At 40.3% G+C, this 13,930-nt stretch overlaps 1 protein-coding gene across 1 annotated transcript in view; it reads left to right on the top strand.

The window, feature by feature from the left end:
* The first annotated feature begins 13,336 nt into the window (after window positions 1-13,336).
* The window catches only part of COL12A1 (collagen type XII alpha 1 chain), a 128,984-nt gene continuing 128,390 nt past the window's right edge, over window positions 13,337-13,930 (top strand). The window contains exon 1 of the mRNA XM_067532701.1: window positions 13,337-13,450. The gene's annotated coding sequence lies outside the window, so the exon portion shown is untranslated. The remainder of the gene's footprint in view (window positions 13,451-13,930) is intronic.

Genomic DNA, 13,930 nt, shown 5'->3' with positions numbered 1-13,930 from the left:
CACAGAATGATTACAGCCTCTTCTGTCATAGCCCCTCTAGCCTGACACCTTGTCTGCACTACCAGGGCTATACCAGCATAACTGCAGCACCATAGCTATGTCAGCATAACCCTGTAGAGTAGACACAGCTTATGCTGTTGGAAGGGTTTTTCCACAAGCTGTAGGAACACCACCTTCCCGAGCAATAGTAGCTATGTTGATGGGAGCATCAACTTAACTGCATTTACATAGTGGGTTAGATTGGCACAGCTGTGTCACTGAAGGGTATGGCTTTTTTTGCATCTTGAGTGACATAGCCATGTCGACCTAAATTTTAAGTGTAGACCAGGTCCAAAAGAATTTCCTGGAGACCTGCATGAATAAAATGCAGTTAGTGAATAAGACACTCAGGCCCAGAGCCTCAAAGGTATTTCTGTGCCTACCTCCCATTGAAATCAAATGGTGTTAGGCATACAAATACCTTTGAGAATATGGGCTTGAGTATCACTTCTAGAGATGCAGGAGGTGAAGGAGATGTTTCCCACAAGAGCAACCACTTATCTCTTCATCAAGATGTAATTTTAAAAGCGTATGTTTTATCCTTTGGCCTATGATATCTAAGCGTCTGCACAGGAAGCATTTATGTAATGTCTAGCTGTTCTCCCAAAAGAGGCTTGAAGAAAAAGTTATAATGAGTGGGAATGTCCATTGACAGAAAAGTCCATTTGTGGGGTCTAACATATTTGAATGTTTGATTTTTTTCCCCAGTGGCTGTTAATTAATATATGTATAGCCAATGGAGCCAGCCAAAATTTTTCATATGAAGTTATGACGCAAAATGGGTTTTCTACCAAAATAAAGACTTTTATCTTGATTTAAAAAAATATTTTTTAATTAAAATCCTAGTTCTTTCACTGTCTTCCTCCATTTTTTTCCAGTGGGAGAAAGGGTAAACAAATGAGAGAAAACAGTTTATTTTCCCCTCAAAACGTTTTAAAAATTTCAACAACGACATCAAAAAAATGGAAAACATCTCATATTAAATGTTTACTTTGAAAAATTAAAACATTTTATGAAACATTTTGAAAATGCCACATTTTTTCATTTTTGGGGAAAACTTTCACAAAACGCACTTACTCTGTTTAGAACACCTCTTGTAGCAAAGGATGTTAGTAAACTTCTCTCCACTTCGTTTATGAGCATATTTATAGCCTTTATGGAAGGGCAGTTATTGTGTTAGAACTACTGATGATTATGTAAGTCTAGCCATTGTGTAACAGCAACATTGCTGCTTTCTGAATTTAGCCACAATATTCATACAATACAATGCCATATTCAAAAGCAGTTGGCCCCAGTTCAGGAAAGTACTTAAGCATATTCCTAACCTTAAAACCACAAGTAATCCCACTGAAGCCCAGCCATTTACACCACCTGAGATTCTGGCCTTCTTAGAGCTTGCATTGCATAGAGATTTTTCCTCTCTTTCAGTCTGACAGTTAGCTGACTGGCTGGGAGAGTTGTATTTTGTTCTCCACAGATGTCTGACCATGGTTTTAGTTTCAGAAATTGTCATGATCCAGTAACGTGAGGTTGGGGTGTTTCACATCACCTGAACTGTCAAAAGAAGTCCAACTCAAGCAGTTATTTATTATCACTAAACAGGTTTGCACTATCACTAGCCAGTCAGAGTGTTAAATTTATAATCCCTGAGATGAATTTTAGCTAATCACAGTCCAGAAAAATTAAACAAATGGCAAGCAAACCCTTATCGACACCTCGTATGCAATAACATCACCCATCTTTCAGAGAACATTCCCTCAGGCAATGGTTCAGTTTAATGACCTTTCCTAAAATAAATAAATAAATAAATAAAAAATTGGTTTTAGGAAACCACTCCCTCTTAGTTATTCACATAACCATGTCCCTGCACACACCAATAGGAATCTATAAGATATGGGAGGGAGCAATAGTGACCTAACTTTTATCTGTTTGTGTGGGAAAACAGACACAGGGTTAGTAGGACTGTAGCTCTCCTAAGCCCCATCATCTGAGTAGGAGGAAAGCTATGAAGAGCTTAAGAGGGTAAAGCAGCAGTTTCTAACTACTTGTTCCTCACAAAAAATGGAATAATAACAAAGAAACTAAGTGGCTAATATAAATGGTTCTTCTTTGCTGACCTTGGGGCTACACTAGTCAACTAGGGAAGAGCCTTATTGTAAACTCTGGGCTATGGTCCATCTAAAGTTATTGGCTGGATGACTGGTATGGGATCAGCTAGTGAAGTACTCACCCATGTAAGGCTGTCTCCAGGACTTCCTGAGCAAGTTCACTGCAGTAATTCTGAACAGTGCGATGGTGGCAATTGGCAGACACTTTTCTGGAGGAGGAGGAGGACGTGCAGAGCCCTAATCAGGCTCTCTTCAGCTGCTGAGAGAGGAGGTTTCTCTGAAGAACTGTGAGTAGCCTTCATTCTTGCAGAGTACAGGGAGCTTTCATGTGCTGGCGGTTCTGGAAGCTGTTTAGGTTGGATCAGGCCCTTTTAACTAAAAAAAATTTTTTTTTACCAATTTGGTTAAAAAACAAAATCCTTCTGTATCAAGAGTCATCATGATGTACATTTTTAATGTGGCTGTCTAACCTGTTGGGAATAGATGTTTATAATGGAAAAGCTGACACATACTCATGCAATCTTATCTATTGTAACACTTTACTAAATGGAAATGTAATTAAAACATTTTACTGATCTCTGCTGCTCAGTGGAAAAATTACAAGCTCTGTAGGAATCAGGCCAACACTGTTATCAAGGCTTTCTCAGTGACCTCTTACAGGCAGCGGGACATATTTTGCTAAATATAGTGTGGGGTACTAGTGTGTGTGGTGTGAATGTGTCCCATTGGGACCACTGTGCCACAAATCTACATGCAGTGCATAAGCATCTGAGTATAGTTTTTCACTAGGGCCAAGATTTTCAGAAATTAGTGCCTAAATTTAGACCTGTAAGTCTGATTTTCAGAAGTGCTGAGCACCCAGAAGCACCTACTGATTTTGATCAGGTAAGTAATACAAAAGTTCCCATGTCAAGAAGTTCTTGGTAAAACAGAATCAGGAAACTTAGTCAGCATCTTGATTTCCTAACTTCTGGAGCTAGCACATTATGCTCTCTGACTAGATTGCCCGACATGGGGAAAGTGACAGGACAAGAGAAGCCTTCTGTGACATTACTTAATTAGTTAATGTATGTAAACATATATATTTTTCATAGGAAGTTACAGAATTTGTGTTCCCATAGCAGAGACATTGTCCACTGATGAATTATTGGGGACAAAACCTTAATACGGTGCTCTTTAAAAGTGGCGTGTAGCTTGGGATACCTGTGTGAAACCTTTACCTCTCCATTGCTGTTCAAATCCAGTCCAGGTTGGTAGAGACTGGAACTCACTATCATCTGACGGCTGCTTGGTCTATTTGAAATAAATGTGTTACTTTCATGCCAGTTTCCAGTTAACAGACATTTACATTACAAAATCACTACAACAGTTGGAACCAACTGGCATGCTTGTTAGCAGTCTTGATCCAGAGAACAGGGATGGAATTGGTATTGTGGAAAAACCAACCAAAACAAATCCTATCATCTTCTTTCTAGGCTGGGCCTGAGGTACACTAGGATGCACTAGGAAGCTTGCACTGCTGTCAGAACTATAGCCATTCTGTGGATAAATAAAGCACCTCCTGGTAGTTATCCAGCACCTTACCTATGCACTAATATTAATAGCCATTTATTAATAATTCATGTCTGCTCCCTGTTAATATTTTGTTAAAGTATCTGCAACAGAGAAAATCAAATAGTGAAAGCACTGGATTAGAAACGGAGAGTGCAAAAATATAAATTTATGTATACCAAAATCTCCGCTCTGTCACCTCTTGGAAAATATTAGATATTTTAACAAACAATGCATATGAATAAAGAACTGCAAGAGACAGCGATAAGTAAGGAAGAATCATTTGCTCAGTGATGGACTAAGGCATAACAACTATAGGTCTGTGTCTAGGCTCCAGCTCCTGAAATCATGTGATTACATAAAAAACTCAGCTTTTATTTTAAAAATAGCCCAATGACTGGAAAGGAAAGCTTAAAAATGGGAACCAAATGAAACCAATGCAATTATATCTGCCTGAGTTTGCAGAGAGCCTGAAATAATAGTTCTGAGCAGTGTGAACTGCTTCCATGCCTTTCAGTGGGGCAATCTCTCCAAGATACAGTGCTCTGAGGGCCTCCTCCAACACTACCTCAGTGGAGGACCCTGTGCATGGCAGAAGTGCACTCTAGCAGTTACATCATGGATGCTAGGATAAGATCTGGAGAAGCTCCCTGCTGTCACCTTGGTTTCTCTGGGGATGTGAGGGGTGGCCTCCTGCTGTTTTCAAAAGGAGAGAAGACTCTGACTGTGATTCCTCGAGGGGACAAAGGAGATCCACTGCTCTTCTGTTACTCCAAGACAAGAGAGGGGAAGTTTTAGCAGAGTGGTGTGAAATCTCTTTGCGAACAGGGGAGGTACTGATGCACTAGAAAGAAACTGTTATGTGTAAAGGATACAGAAAAAAGAAAGAGCACAAGAAGAGTTCATTTTTTCTTCCCCCCCCCCCCCCCCCAGCTACTTACTATTTACACAGTAAAGTAGTTCCGATGTTAGTAACGCAAAATGGCAAGTTTCTTTTTTTAAGGATAATTGATGTGGCATTTTCAAGTGTCTGGACTGCTGACACCTGTGTGTAATGACAGACAGTCCTTTTATACCAAGTAGCTTAGCTCATGTCTAATCCCATAGTACTTGTACACTCAAATCTCCCATAAATGTCAAAAGGAGTTTTAGAGATGAAGGAATGCAGAATAGAGTCCATTTCTCTTCAGTAAAGTTGCATGGTAGTAAATGAGGACATGGTATGGAGATCATTGAGTTGCACAGGTGTTGTTGAGGACATAATTAGGCCAGCAGGGTCTTTATTATTGGTGATGCTATATTAAAAGGAAAGACCCCAGCTTGACCCTCAGATCCCAAGCTGCGGAGCCGTAAGTTAGGGAAAAAAAACCAATAATGTTTTTACTTTTACACTGAGAGTTCTATATGGAATAATTAAGAGATGCAGACTTCTCCAATGCCACTTTTACAAAGTCACTTTTCAGACTAGAATATAAAAATGAAATGTAAAAAATCCCTCCACTTCAGACTCCACTTTCTCCCTGTAAATGCAATTGATTTCCAGCTGCTGTGCTCCCATCTACAGGTGGACATAGGATGAAAGCCACTTAAGGTAAGTTATTATATATTTGCAGCCACTGGACTGTAACTCCCCAGAATGTGATGCTCTCCATAAACGTATCATAGAGGATTTTCAATGGTGGACCATCAAAGTACCAATATACTTTGTGTAATTAGTCCTGGGATGTTTTAGTGTCTGAGGCCGCTGTATGTGGTGTTTAGCCCTATGGATCTGTGTCATGACCTGCTGATACCTATGGCAGTTTGTGTCATATGGTTGCCCTCTGCCATTCTCTGAACCTCCCTGGAGAGACGCACATCAGAGTAGAGTCCCCCTAGGTGGTCTTTCTGTAGTTTTTCCCCTCCAAGCAGTGGAACCATGGCAGTTTCGTTGTGTTTAAGGCTTTTCATACCCCAGGGGAGAGATAAGTGGGAACAGCATTTGACCTAATGGCTTTTAAAATTCCCACTGCACCACTAATTGTATTTAGGATGACCAGATAGCATGTGTGAAAAATCGGAACAGGAGGTGGGAGGTAATAGGCACCTATATAAAATAAAGCCCCAAATATCAGGACTGTCCCTATAAAATTGGGACATCTGGTCATCCTAACTGTACCATATATAAGATCAGCACACACTGGGTATGAAGATATGGTTTGGTCATCCCCTTATATAATATATCTCTAACCATCAACTCTGTGACTCCTTATCAGGGAGACATTACCTTAGACATAAATGTATCTTTTCCCCTCCCTGCTGCAGACTTGTCAACCCAATATGTATGAAGTTCTTTGACATCAGAAATGTGAACTCATGAAAGTGAGGTTACAAATCAGTATATCTATGTTCAGAAATTAATTCTTCATCATTTCAAGCGTTTTTTTGTGTTAATATTTTGTAATTCTTTGTAAGGGATGACTTCATTTAAGTCTGCATTAACCAATGCAAGGAAAACCAGTGATGATTATTGTCCTTTAGTCATATGTCTGATAAAGGATGTGTAGGTGTATTGTCTTATGATGTTCCACAAGTAACAACTAGCAGCCAGTATAATTCAAGAGAACTATGTGTCTTTTTGAATGATAAATTCTCCCCGGCAGATTGTTGATCTCTCAGTGAACTGTCAGCTAGAGGAAAACCAGGGATCAGAATCAAGGTGTTGTGGAATAACATTATGTAAGGAAAAATGTATATGAAAATTAGCTGTAGGCATAATTAAACATAATGTGCCAGATTCATCGCTGGTCTAAGTTCTCTGGAGTATCAGGGATTAATGTATAGGGATATATAAAAGGATATATAAATCTGTCCTTTATTTTGGGACTTTTCTTTTACATTTTAGTATAAAAACTCAACATAAACGAAACCTAGCCATGACAATAGCTGAATATAGGCAGCATAGCTGATTACATTTAATTTCATCAAAGGAATTTGTGTGACCTTTTATGGACACAGCTTTGCACACTGTGTTCTACATTTGAGCCTAGTTTGAGATTGAAAGGTAAATGTGAAGTGCTCTTGGCTGTTATCTGTCTAATTTAAGGCCTTTCCTCCACTTCCTGTTCAGGCAAAACTCCCACGTCACTGGGGCATTTTGTCTGAGTAGTAAGTGCAGGATTGAGCCCTAAAATTATAAACCAATCTCTTTGAAATAATGTAAATTAAAATGCAACTCAATTTAGAAAACTTATTTTTAAGTAATGTGGAAATTGGGGGCATTCACATTTGCCATCTCTTATCCTTTGTTTTTCATTGTTAATATTAGAAGCACCATTTGTTTTTACAATGACTGTTTAAAAAGCACAGGCTCTATATAAAACGTCCCAATCATATTAGAAATCTAGTTCCTCTCTATTAATATCTCTGTTTTTGACTGATTTGTTTAGTTTTCCATCTTTTTGTTTGTTTATCGACGTGATCATTTTACACTTTCAGAATGTTACACGATGGGAAAGATCAGTTATAAAAACTAAATGGTGGAGTAAACAGTTACTAAGGAAAGTGCACCTGTTGAGAGCTATCTTAAACAATGATTTTATTGCCATAGCACTCTCCTGGGACGCTCTGCTTTCATATCCTAGCCAGTAAATGCTTAGATCTAAGATAGAACCAGTGCTGGAAGTTTGAGCTCAGAAATTTAAGAAGCCATTTCTCATAATGGGAGGTCAGACTAGTTCTGCCCTCTGAATTCCAGTACTGAAATGGAGGGATCTGAGATTGTCCAAATAAATAAATGCAGGATGGAGTTTTTCTCATGTCATTAGCTGGCAATATACCAAGGAAGGCAGGACCTAAAAGATGCCCTGCAGTGTATTCTGTTTTTATTCTGCATTTTATGGAATGTCTAATGTTAGCTGAATGCCTAATTTACTAAGGAATATAAAAACCACTGGAAAGGAGATTGATTGCATATTGTAAGGAATAGCTGGAAAAAAAGCAGGCTTCTTAAATAGCTTTTCTAAGATGGGTCATTTCTCCTGGGTCAAGAGGGTAATAAAATATTCTTACAGTACATAAACTAGGAGACACTCAATGAAATTAAAAGGGAGAAAATTTAAGACCGATAAAAAGAAATACTTGTTTGCACAATGCATACTTACCCTGTGGAACTCTGTCACAAGATATCACTGAGGCCAAGAGCTTAATAAGATTAAAAAAATGCATAGACATTTATAATGGCTAACAAGACTATTCAGAGCTGTAATAGTCAACAAGCAATGGATTAACGGTGCCATTTTTTTTTTTTTTTTGGTCAAACAAGCATTTTTTTAGCATCCACTCAGAGGTATGCCTTATCCAGTAGTATACAAACTCTGGCATTTTACACCGAATACCAGTTTAAATACAGACTAAATAAACATAATTAGCAGAAGTAGCAATCCAATGAAACATGAGCGAGGAATTTGTAAGCAGACTGTTTAAAACTTTTTGGTTTTAGTTTAGATGAATTGATTCCTGTATTGCTTAAGTGTCTGACAGAGGAAAGATCTTTCTGAAAGTTTCTACCCCCTGCTACATCAACTGAGCACTAAGAAAGTTCCCACTCCAGTTCCCTAGTCTTCTAAAGAATCATTCAGCAAAATCTCAGGAGACCTTATGTGTTTAAAGTTTACAAAAGCAAGAAAAAAAAAACATGGGGGGGGGGGGAATCCGTCTTGGGGTATCAGAAAAAGACAAAATTGTGCAGGCCGCTTTTAATTCATTCATTTGGCAATCCCTCGATTCGAGGATGATCTCTACCACAGGAATTACATATGAGTCCTGAGATGACTCAAGAGTCCAGTCCTGGAAACACAGATCTGCCCACAATAGGTACAAACATTTCCCAGCGGGTCAGCTGCCTGCTGGAAGCAAGTTCTTCTCTTTTCCTTTCTTCTCTCTCTCTTTTCAGCTTGGAAGGCAAGACGCTTTTCCTCGAAGCGGGTCACTGCCTGATGGAGGATATGGCGCCATTGAGGTCGGTTGGTGGCTTGCTCCTCCCAGCTTATGATATTCACATCAGTTTTCTTAAGATATGCTTTCAGTGTCTCTTTGTAGCATTTCCTCTGACCACCCTGAGATCTCTGACCATAGATGAGCTGAGAATAGAGAGTTTGTTTTGAGAGGCGAAAATCTGGCATCCACACACAATGTCCAGCCCAGCATAACTGATGCATCAAAATCATTGCCTCTATGCTGGTGACATTTGCTTCAGTGAGGATGCTGACATTAGTGCAGCGATCTTCCCATTTGATGCGAAGAATCTTCCAGAGGCATGGTTGGTAGTTACCTCTCCAGACCCTTAAGGTTGTCGGTAGGTCACCTAGATTTTAATTAATTGTAAAATTTTTTTTTTTTTAAACTGAGCTTTTAATTAATCCCTTTGTCCTGGCCATCTGTGACTCCTAAGGCCACAGTCCCCAACTTCAGCATATTATATTCTCATCCCTTGTTTGTTAATTTATTAATCTGTTGTGTATTATCTAAGCCTTAGTTTGTGTGTTCTCTACACATGAGCTGTCTTTGAGTTATCTGTGCCTATTACAATGGGGCTCTGAGTACTGATTGGGATCCTTAGGTGCTACTTCAATAGAAATAATAATAATTGATAAAAATAACTGAAATACACGTCGGAGGTTTATCCAGTTGGGTTCTCTTGCTCCATTCTCAGGGCCTGATCCTCTTACATGCTGAATGTAATTTCAACTCTCATTGAACTCAATTGGAAAGTGGTGTAAGGATATGAGTAGTGTTTCTTTAAATCTATAAGTGGAAACAAGGCAGGATGTGGCTGGGTCAGGTTCTAGGCAGAAACAGTAAATCAGAGCGCAGCAGAGTAGCTTTAGAGATAATGCATTTTTCCTAATTCTAAAACCATTCCTGTTTGGTGTTCAAATAAGTTGACCCTTTCTGTGATTCTTTGTGTCCATATAAAGCATATAACATTAACAAACACAACTGCCAGGAAACCACCAAGGCCAAATCCAATGTGATATCCACACGGAAAAGATATCCAGGTTTTTATGGTGCTGAACTGCAGAATATTCTGTTTCGCATTATACTGGCAATACAATCTGAGGGAACATGGAAAAAGTTACCAAGAGCACAGTTTCTAAATTTCCTTTAGATTCAAGAGTAGCTCACATTTTCTAAGCAATCTATAGTTTCCTATATGAGTATAATCACATAAAAAGACATGAACATATTATTAAAATTGTAACAATTTTTTTTTAAAAAAAACTGAGCTTTTATATCTAAATAAATGTCAACTAGAGTTTCCATTTATTCACTTTAAATAGCAAAAAGAAGTTTGGAGCTAGAGTGCCTGGTCTTAATGTGTTTAATACTTGTCCAGGAAACAAGCAGACAAGAGAGTGTCGGTATATGTTTATGCATTTCAGACATACCTTCTGCATCACACATTGGGTATTCAGACTGTGTAAGTGCATAGCAACAGAGGAGACTAAAAAACAATCATATCATTTTGTCTTTAAATTTTTGCAGAATATGAAAGCACAAATTCTAACTGCATTTCTACAATATATTGTGATTCTGATAGTTAAAGATCTTGAGGCAAAATGAAATAGTTTTAAACAAAATGTTAAACATAAGGGCTGAAATCCTGGTTCTATTGAAGTCAATGGAATTTTTGCTATTGACATCAGTGGAGCCAGATTACACCCAAGAAATTCACAGAAACTGCTTAATTTGTAGGGCTAGGAAGTAAAGCCTTGGTCTTGCATCTAGATCCACATGAGTAGACTCCTGCACTTATGTGGAGCCCCTTGACTTCAAAAGGTCTCCACCCATGTGAATCCAGTTCAGAATCAGTGACCAAATTATGTTAGGAGACATTTTAAAAAATATGCCAAGTAATTTAATTTTTCTTTTTAGATAAAATTACCAATATTTAATTTTATCCAAATTATTTTCATTTTTATTGATTATCACAGACTCTTTGGCATACTAACATCTGAGGATTGAAAGCACATTTCTGAAAAATGTAGTCTAATTGTGAAATGCACTAACTTATTTTCTTAAATGCACTAATTTATTTTCATTTGGAAAAATATTACAATGTAGTCAGTGATGCCCTTCTTTCCAGCACAATCTTTCTGGGGGCATACTGGATTTCAGGAGATGTCTTTGTTACGTCAACTCAATAAAAAAATTCATAATCAAAACACACCAACAACAAATATTAGTTCTTTAAAAATTAATTTTCAATAAGAGATTATTATTTTTTAAAAAAATGAAATACTAAAATGCTGAAAGGAAACTAAAACTGAAAATCTGGTCTGGGAGTCAGCAGGTCAAGAGTATTTGATAATCTATTAATGAGGGGGAAGTGTAAGATCTGGAAAGTGCATTTTAGTAATACCAGACAGCTGAATTTGTGGTATGTTCCTTAGAGCGGTTGACTCACTTCCAAAGTGTCTGGAAATATCAGTGCACGTCTTCTGTATTTTTTTCTTTCTTGAAACCGTTTATTAAGGTTAAGTTACAATAAAGTGTTAATATACTACATCATATATTAATTGTTCAGGATCAGGTTAATATTCAAAGACCTTGGCTAAAGATTCTGGCTTGCCCTCCTCCTCTGAGTATGCTAGAAGGGGTGACCACATTTCTAAATGCCTATTCTCTTTATGGTACTTTTTCTTTCTTTTTAAACATTTTGGGTCTATTGAAATCAATGGGATTACTGCAGAAGTAAGGACAGCAACCCTTGGCCCATGAGACATAAGCTGTTTTTGGAAAAGGTCATCCCATCCTTAGACCTGCCCTTTGAAGTCTTCATTGAATTTTATTTGCACTCAAGATCATTTTCAGGTTTTAAGGGAAAATTAAACGGTACAGAAGTGACTTTAAACAAATGCAATGGTTCAAATTGTGCAGAGATGTACTTGAATTGAAAGGGGCTATACAGAGTGTGTATCAGAGCAGAATTTGACTCCATTATTATTTAGTCCCATTGACTAACACGACATTCACCTGCCATCATCCTGACTGCTTTGAGTGAAATTAATCTCTGTGCAGAAGGCCAGCACAAATCCTATGCACCACTTAAGTACCACATAAAAAATAGGGTTTACGTGAGACTAAATAGTATATAAGCCTTGTGCTGGATCTTGTTCTGGAGTGAACTTCACTCTTTGCTTGTGTGTTGTGTCCCTTTCCCCCACTTTTCATTTTTTTTTCTTTGTCTTTTTTAGATTCTAAGATCTTTGGAACATGCCTTTGTGTATGTCTGCAGGGTGGGCTGATGCTGAATGTGATGGGTCTCTGGGCACTACTATAATATAAATATATAATTTAACAGAATAAATCTTTCAGAAACTGAAAGATAGTAGCTTCTGTTTTCTTGCTCCTCTTTTATGATGGTGAATTAAGCAGATTATTGTCTGAGTTCAAAAAGAATTAGATACATTCATAGAGGATAGGTCTATCAAATGGCGATTAACCATGATGGTCAGAGACGCAACCCCATGGCCTGGGTGTCTCTAAACCTCTGCTAGAAGCTGGGACTGGATGACAGGGGATGGATCACTTGATAAGTGCTCTGTTCTATTCATTCCTTTTGAAGCATCTGGCATTGGCCACTATTGAAAGACAGGTTACTGGGCTAGATGGACCATTGGTCAGACGCAGTGTGGCTATTCTTATGTTCTTATTGTTGTCTTTCTTAATGATGGCGTTTAATTTTTTAAAAAATATTTCACACCATTTATTACCACTTTTAAGGAGAGCTGCTCTCTTTCCTTCCTCTTCACATTAGCTGCTTGATTGCACCTGCCTCCTAATAATTCTCTCTTTAAAAATGCACCACTAGATTGCGCTATTGGACAATAAATGATAAACACTCATTTCCCCTCCTACTCTAACTCCTTCGTGGGAGCTGCCGCGGAGAATGAGCAGAGAGGGAGGGGAAAACCTTCAATCTCCGTGAAGAGAGAGCTAGAGAAAGCCAGTAGCAGTCTCTAGTTCCAGTGCCTTCCAGGGCTGCAGCAGCTCTGGAACCGTGGCGCTTGTGTTAGCGCAGGCGGAAAAAGCAGACCCAGCACGCACAGTACTGGGGATGGAACCTCCAGGTGTAATGTCTCTGCCACACCACTGCAGTGCCAGGGAGACACACCCAGGGGCAGGGAAGGTGTTTGTGTGCCTATGGTGCCTGTGGCTGCGTGTATGTGGCTCGTTTGTCACTTCAGGCGGCGTTTTGAGAGGGGGAAAAAAAGCACCGGAGGCGGGTGAAGAGATAAGGCTGATGTACTCGGCTGGTGTGGGTGTGTTCATTTTTGTGTTCCCAACTGACAAATACCTGCTGCTGGGGCAAGTGTGGCAGTGAAGTCCCCACTCTAATCCGAAGGGAGGGAGGGGGGGATAAAAGCCTCCTGCAAGTGTAACGGTCGGTAATAAATGTTTTCAGTGGCCCGCCCGCCCGCCTGGTGATAAATGGCATCGAAATGCTTTGAAGCCAGGCCGAAGCCCAGATGTAGCCTGCAAAACACAACCCCCCTCGCCCTGCTGGACGTGCAGGGTCTCCGACACGGGTCGTTGATCCCACACAAGCCGCGGCTCTGCCCCGACGCGTCGGAGGGCTGTGAAAAGAGCAGGGAAAGGAAACCACCCTCGGTTACGTGCCCCGCAGTTCCACCTTTCCAAGCGGGCGGCGTCAGTGCCCGGAGGGGTTTCCTTGTGCTTGGCAGGCTGCCTTGAATGGGGGAGCGCAGGTACAAACCGGGCAGCGCCGGTGGGAGTGGAGGCAGGAGCTGGAGGCGGCGCGGGGGGGGGTGTCAATGCCTGCGAACGCACGCGGGTCTGTGCAGGAGCCGGAGCGTGTCTGATTTCGGCAAGCGCGGGGAGTGTCGCGGCTGGGACGGGCCGCGGGCGGGGGCCGGGTGTCTCCGGGCGGGGGGAGGGCGCCCGGGCATTGGAGTCAAACTCCGTCTTGCTCGGTCATTGAGTACTTTTTCCTGCGGTGCGTTTGCCTTGGGAGGGAGCCGTGTCTACGGATGAGGCAGGGCGTGTGCCTGGGCCCCGAGGCTAGAGACTGGAAGTGTGCGTGTCGGGCGTTTGCACGGCAAACGTGTGTATTTCCGTGCAAGGGCCCTGCCTCTCATCTACGGCAATGTCGTTTCTCAGGTTCCTGAGGCTGAAATTGTCTCTTTGTCTTACCCTGCCACCGGCTGATCAAACGGAATACACCCGGA

This window comes from Emydura macquarii, unplaced genomic scaffold (genome assembly GCF_026122565.2).
Source record: "Emydura macquarii macquarii isolate MOO-44397 ecotype Brisbane River unplaced genomic scaffold, CSIRO-AGI_Emac_v2 contig_3295, whole genome shotgun sequence".
NCBI classification, from domain to species: Eukaryota; Metazoa; Chordata; order Testudines; family Chelidae; genus Emydura; species Emydura macquarii.
Note: the sequence above shows the minus strand (reverse complement) of the source record. Positions and strands in the feature narration are given on the sequence as shown.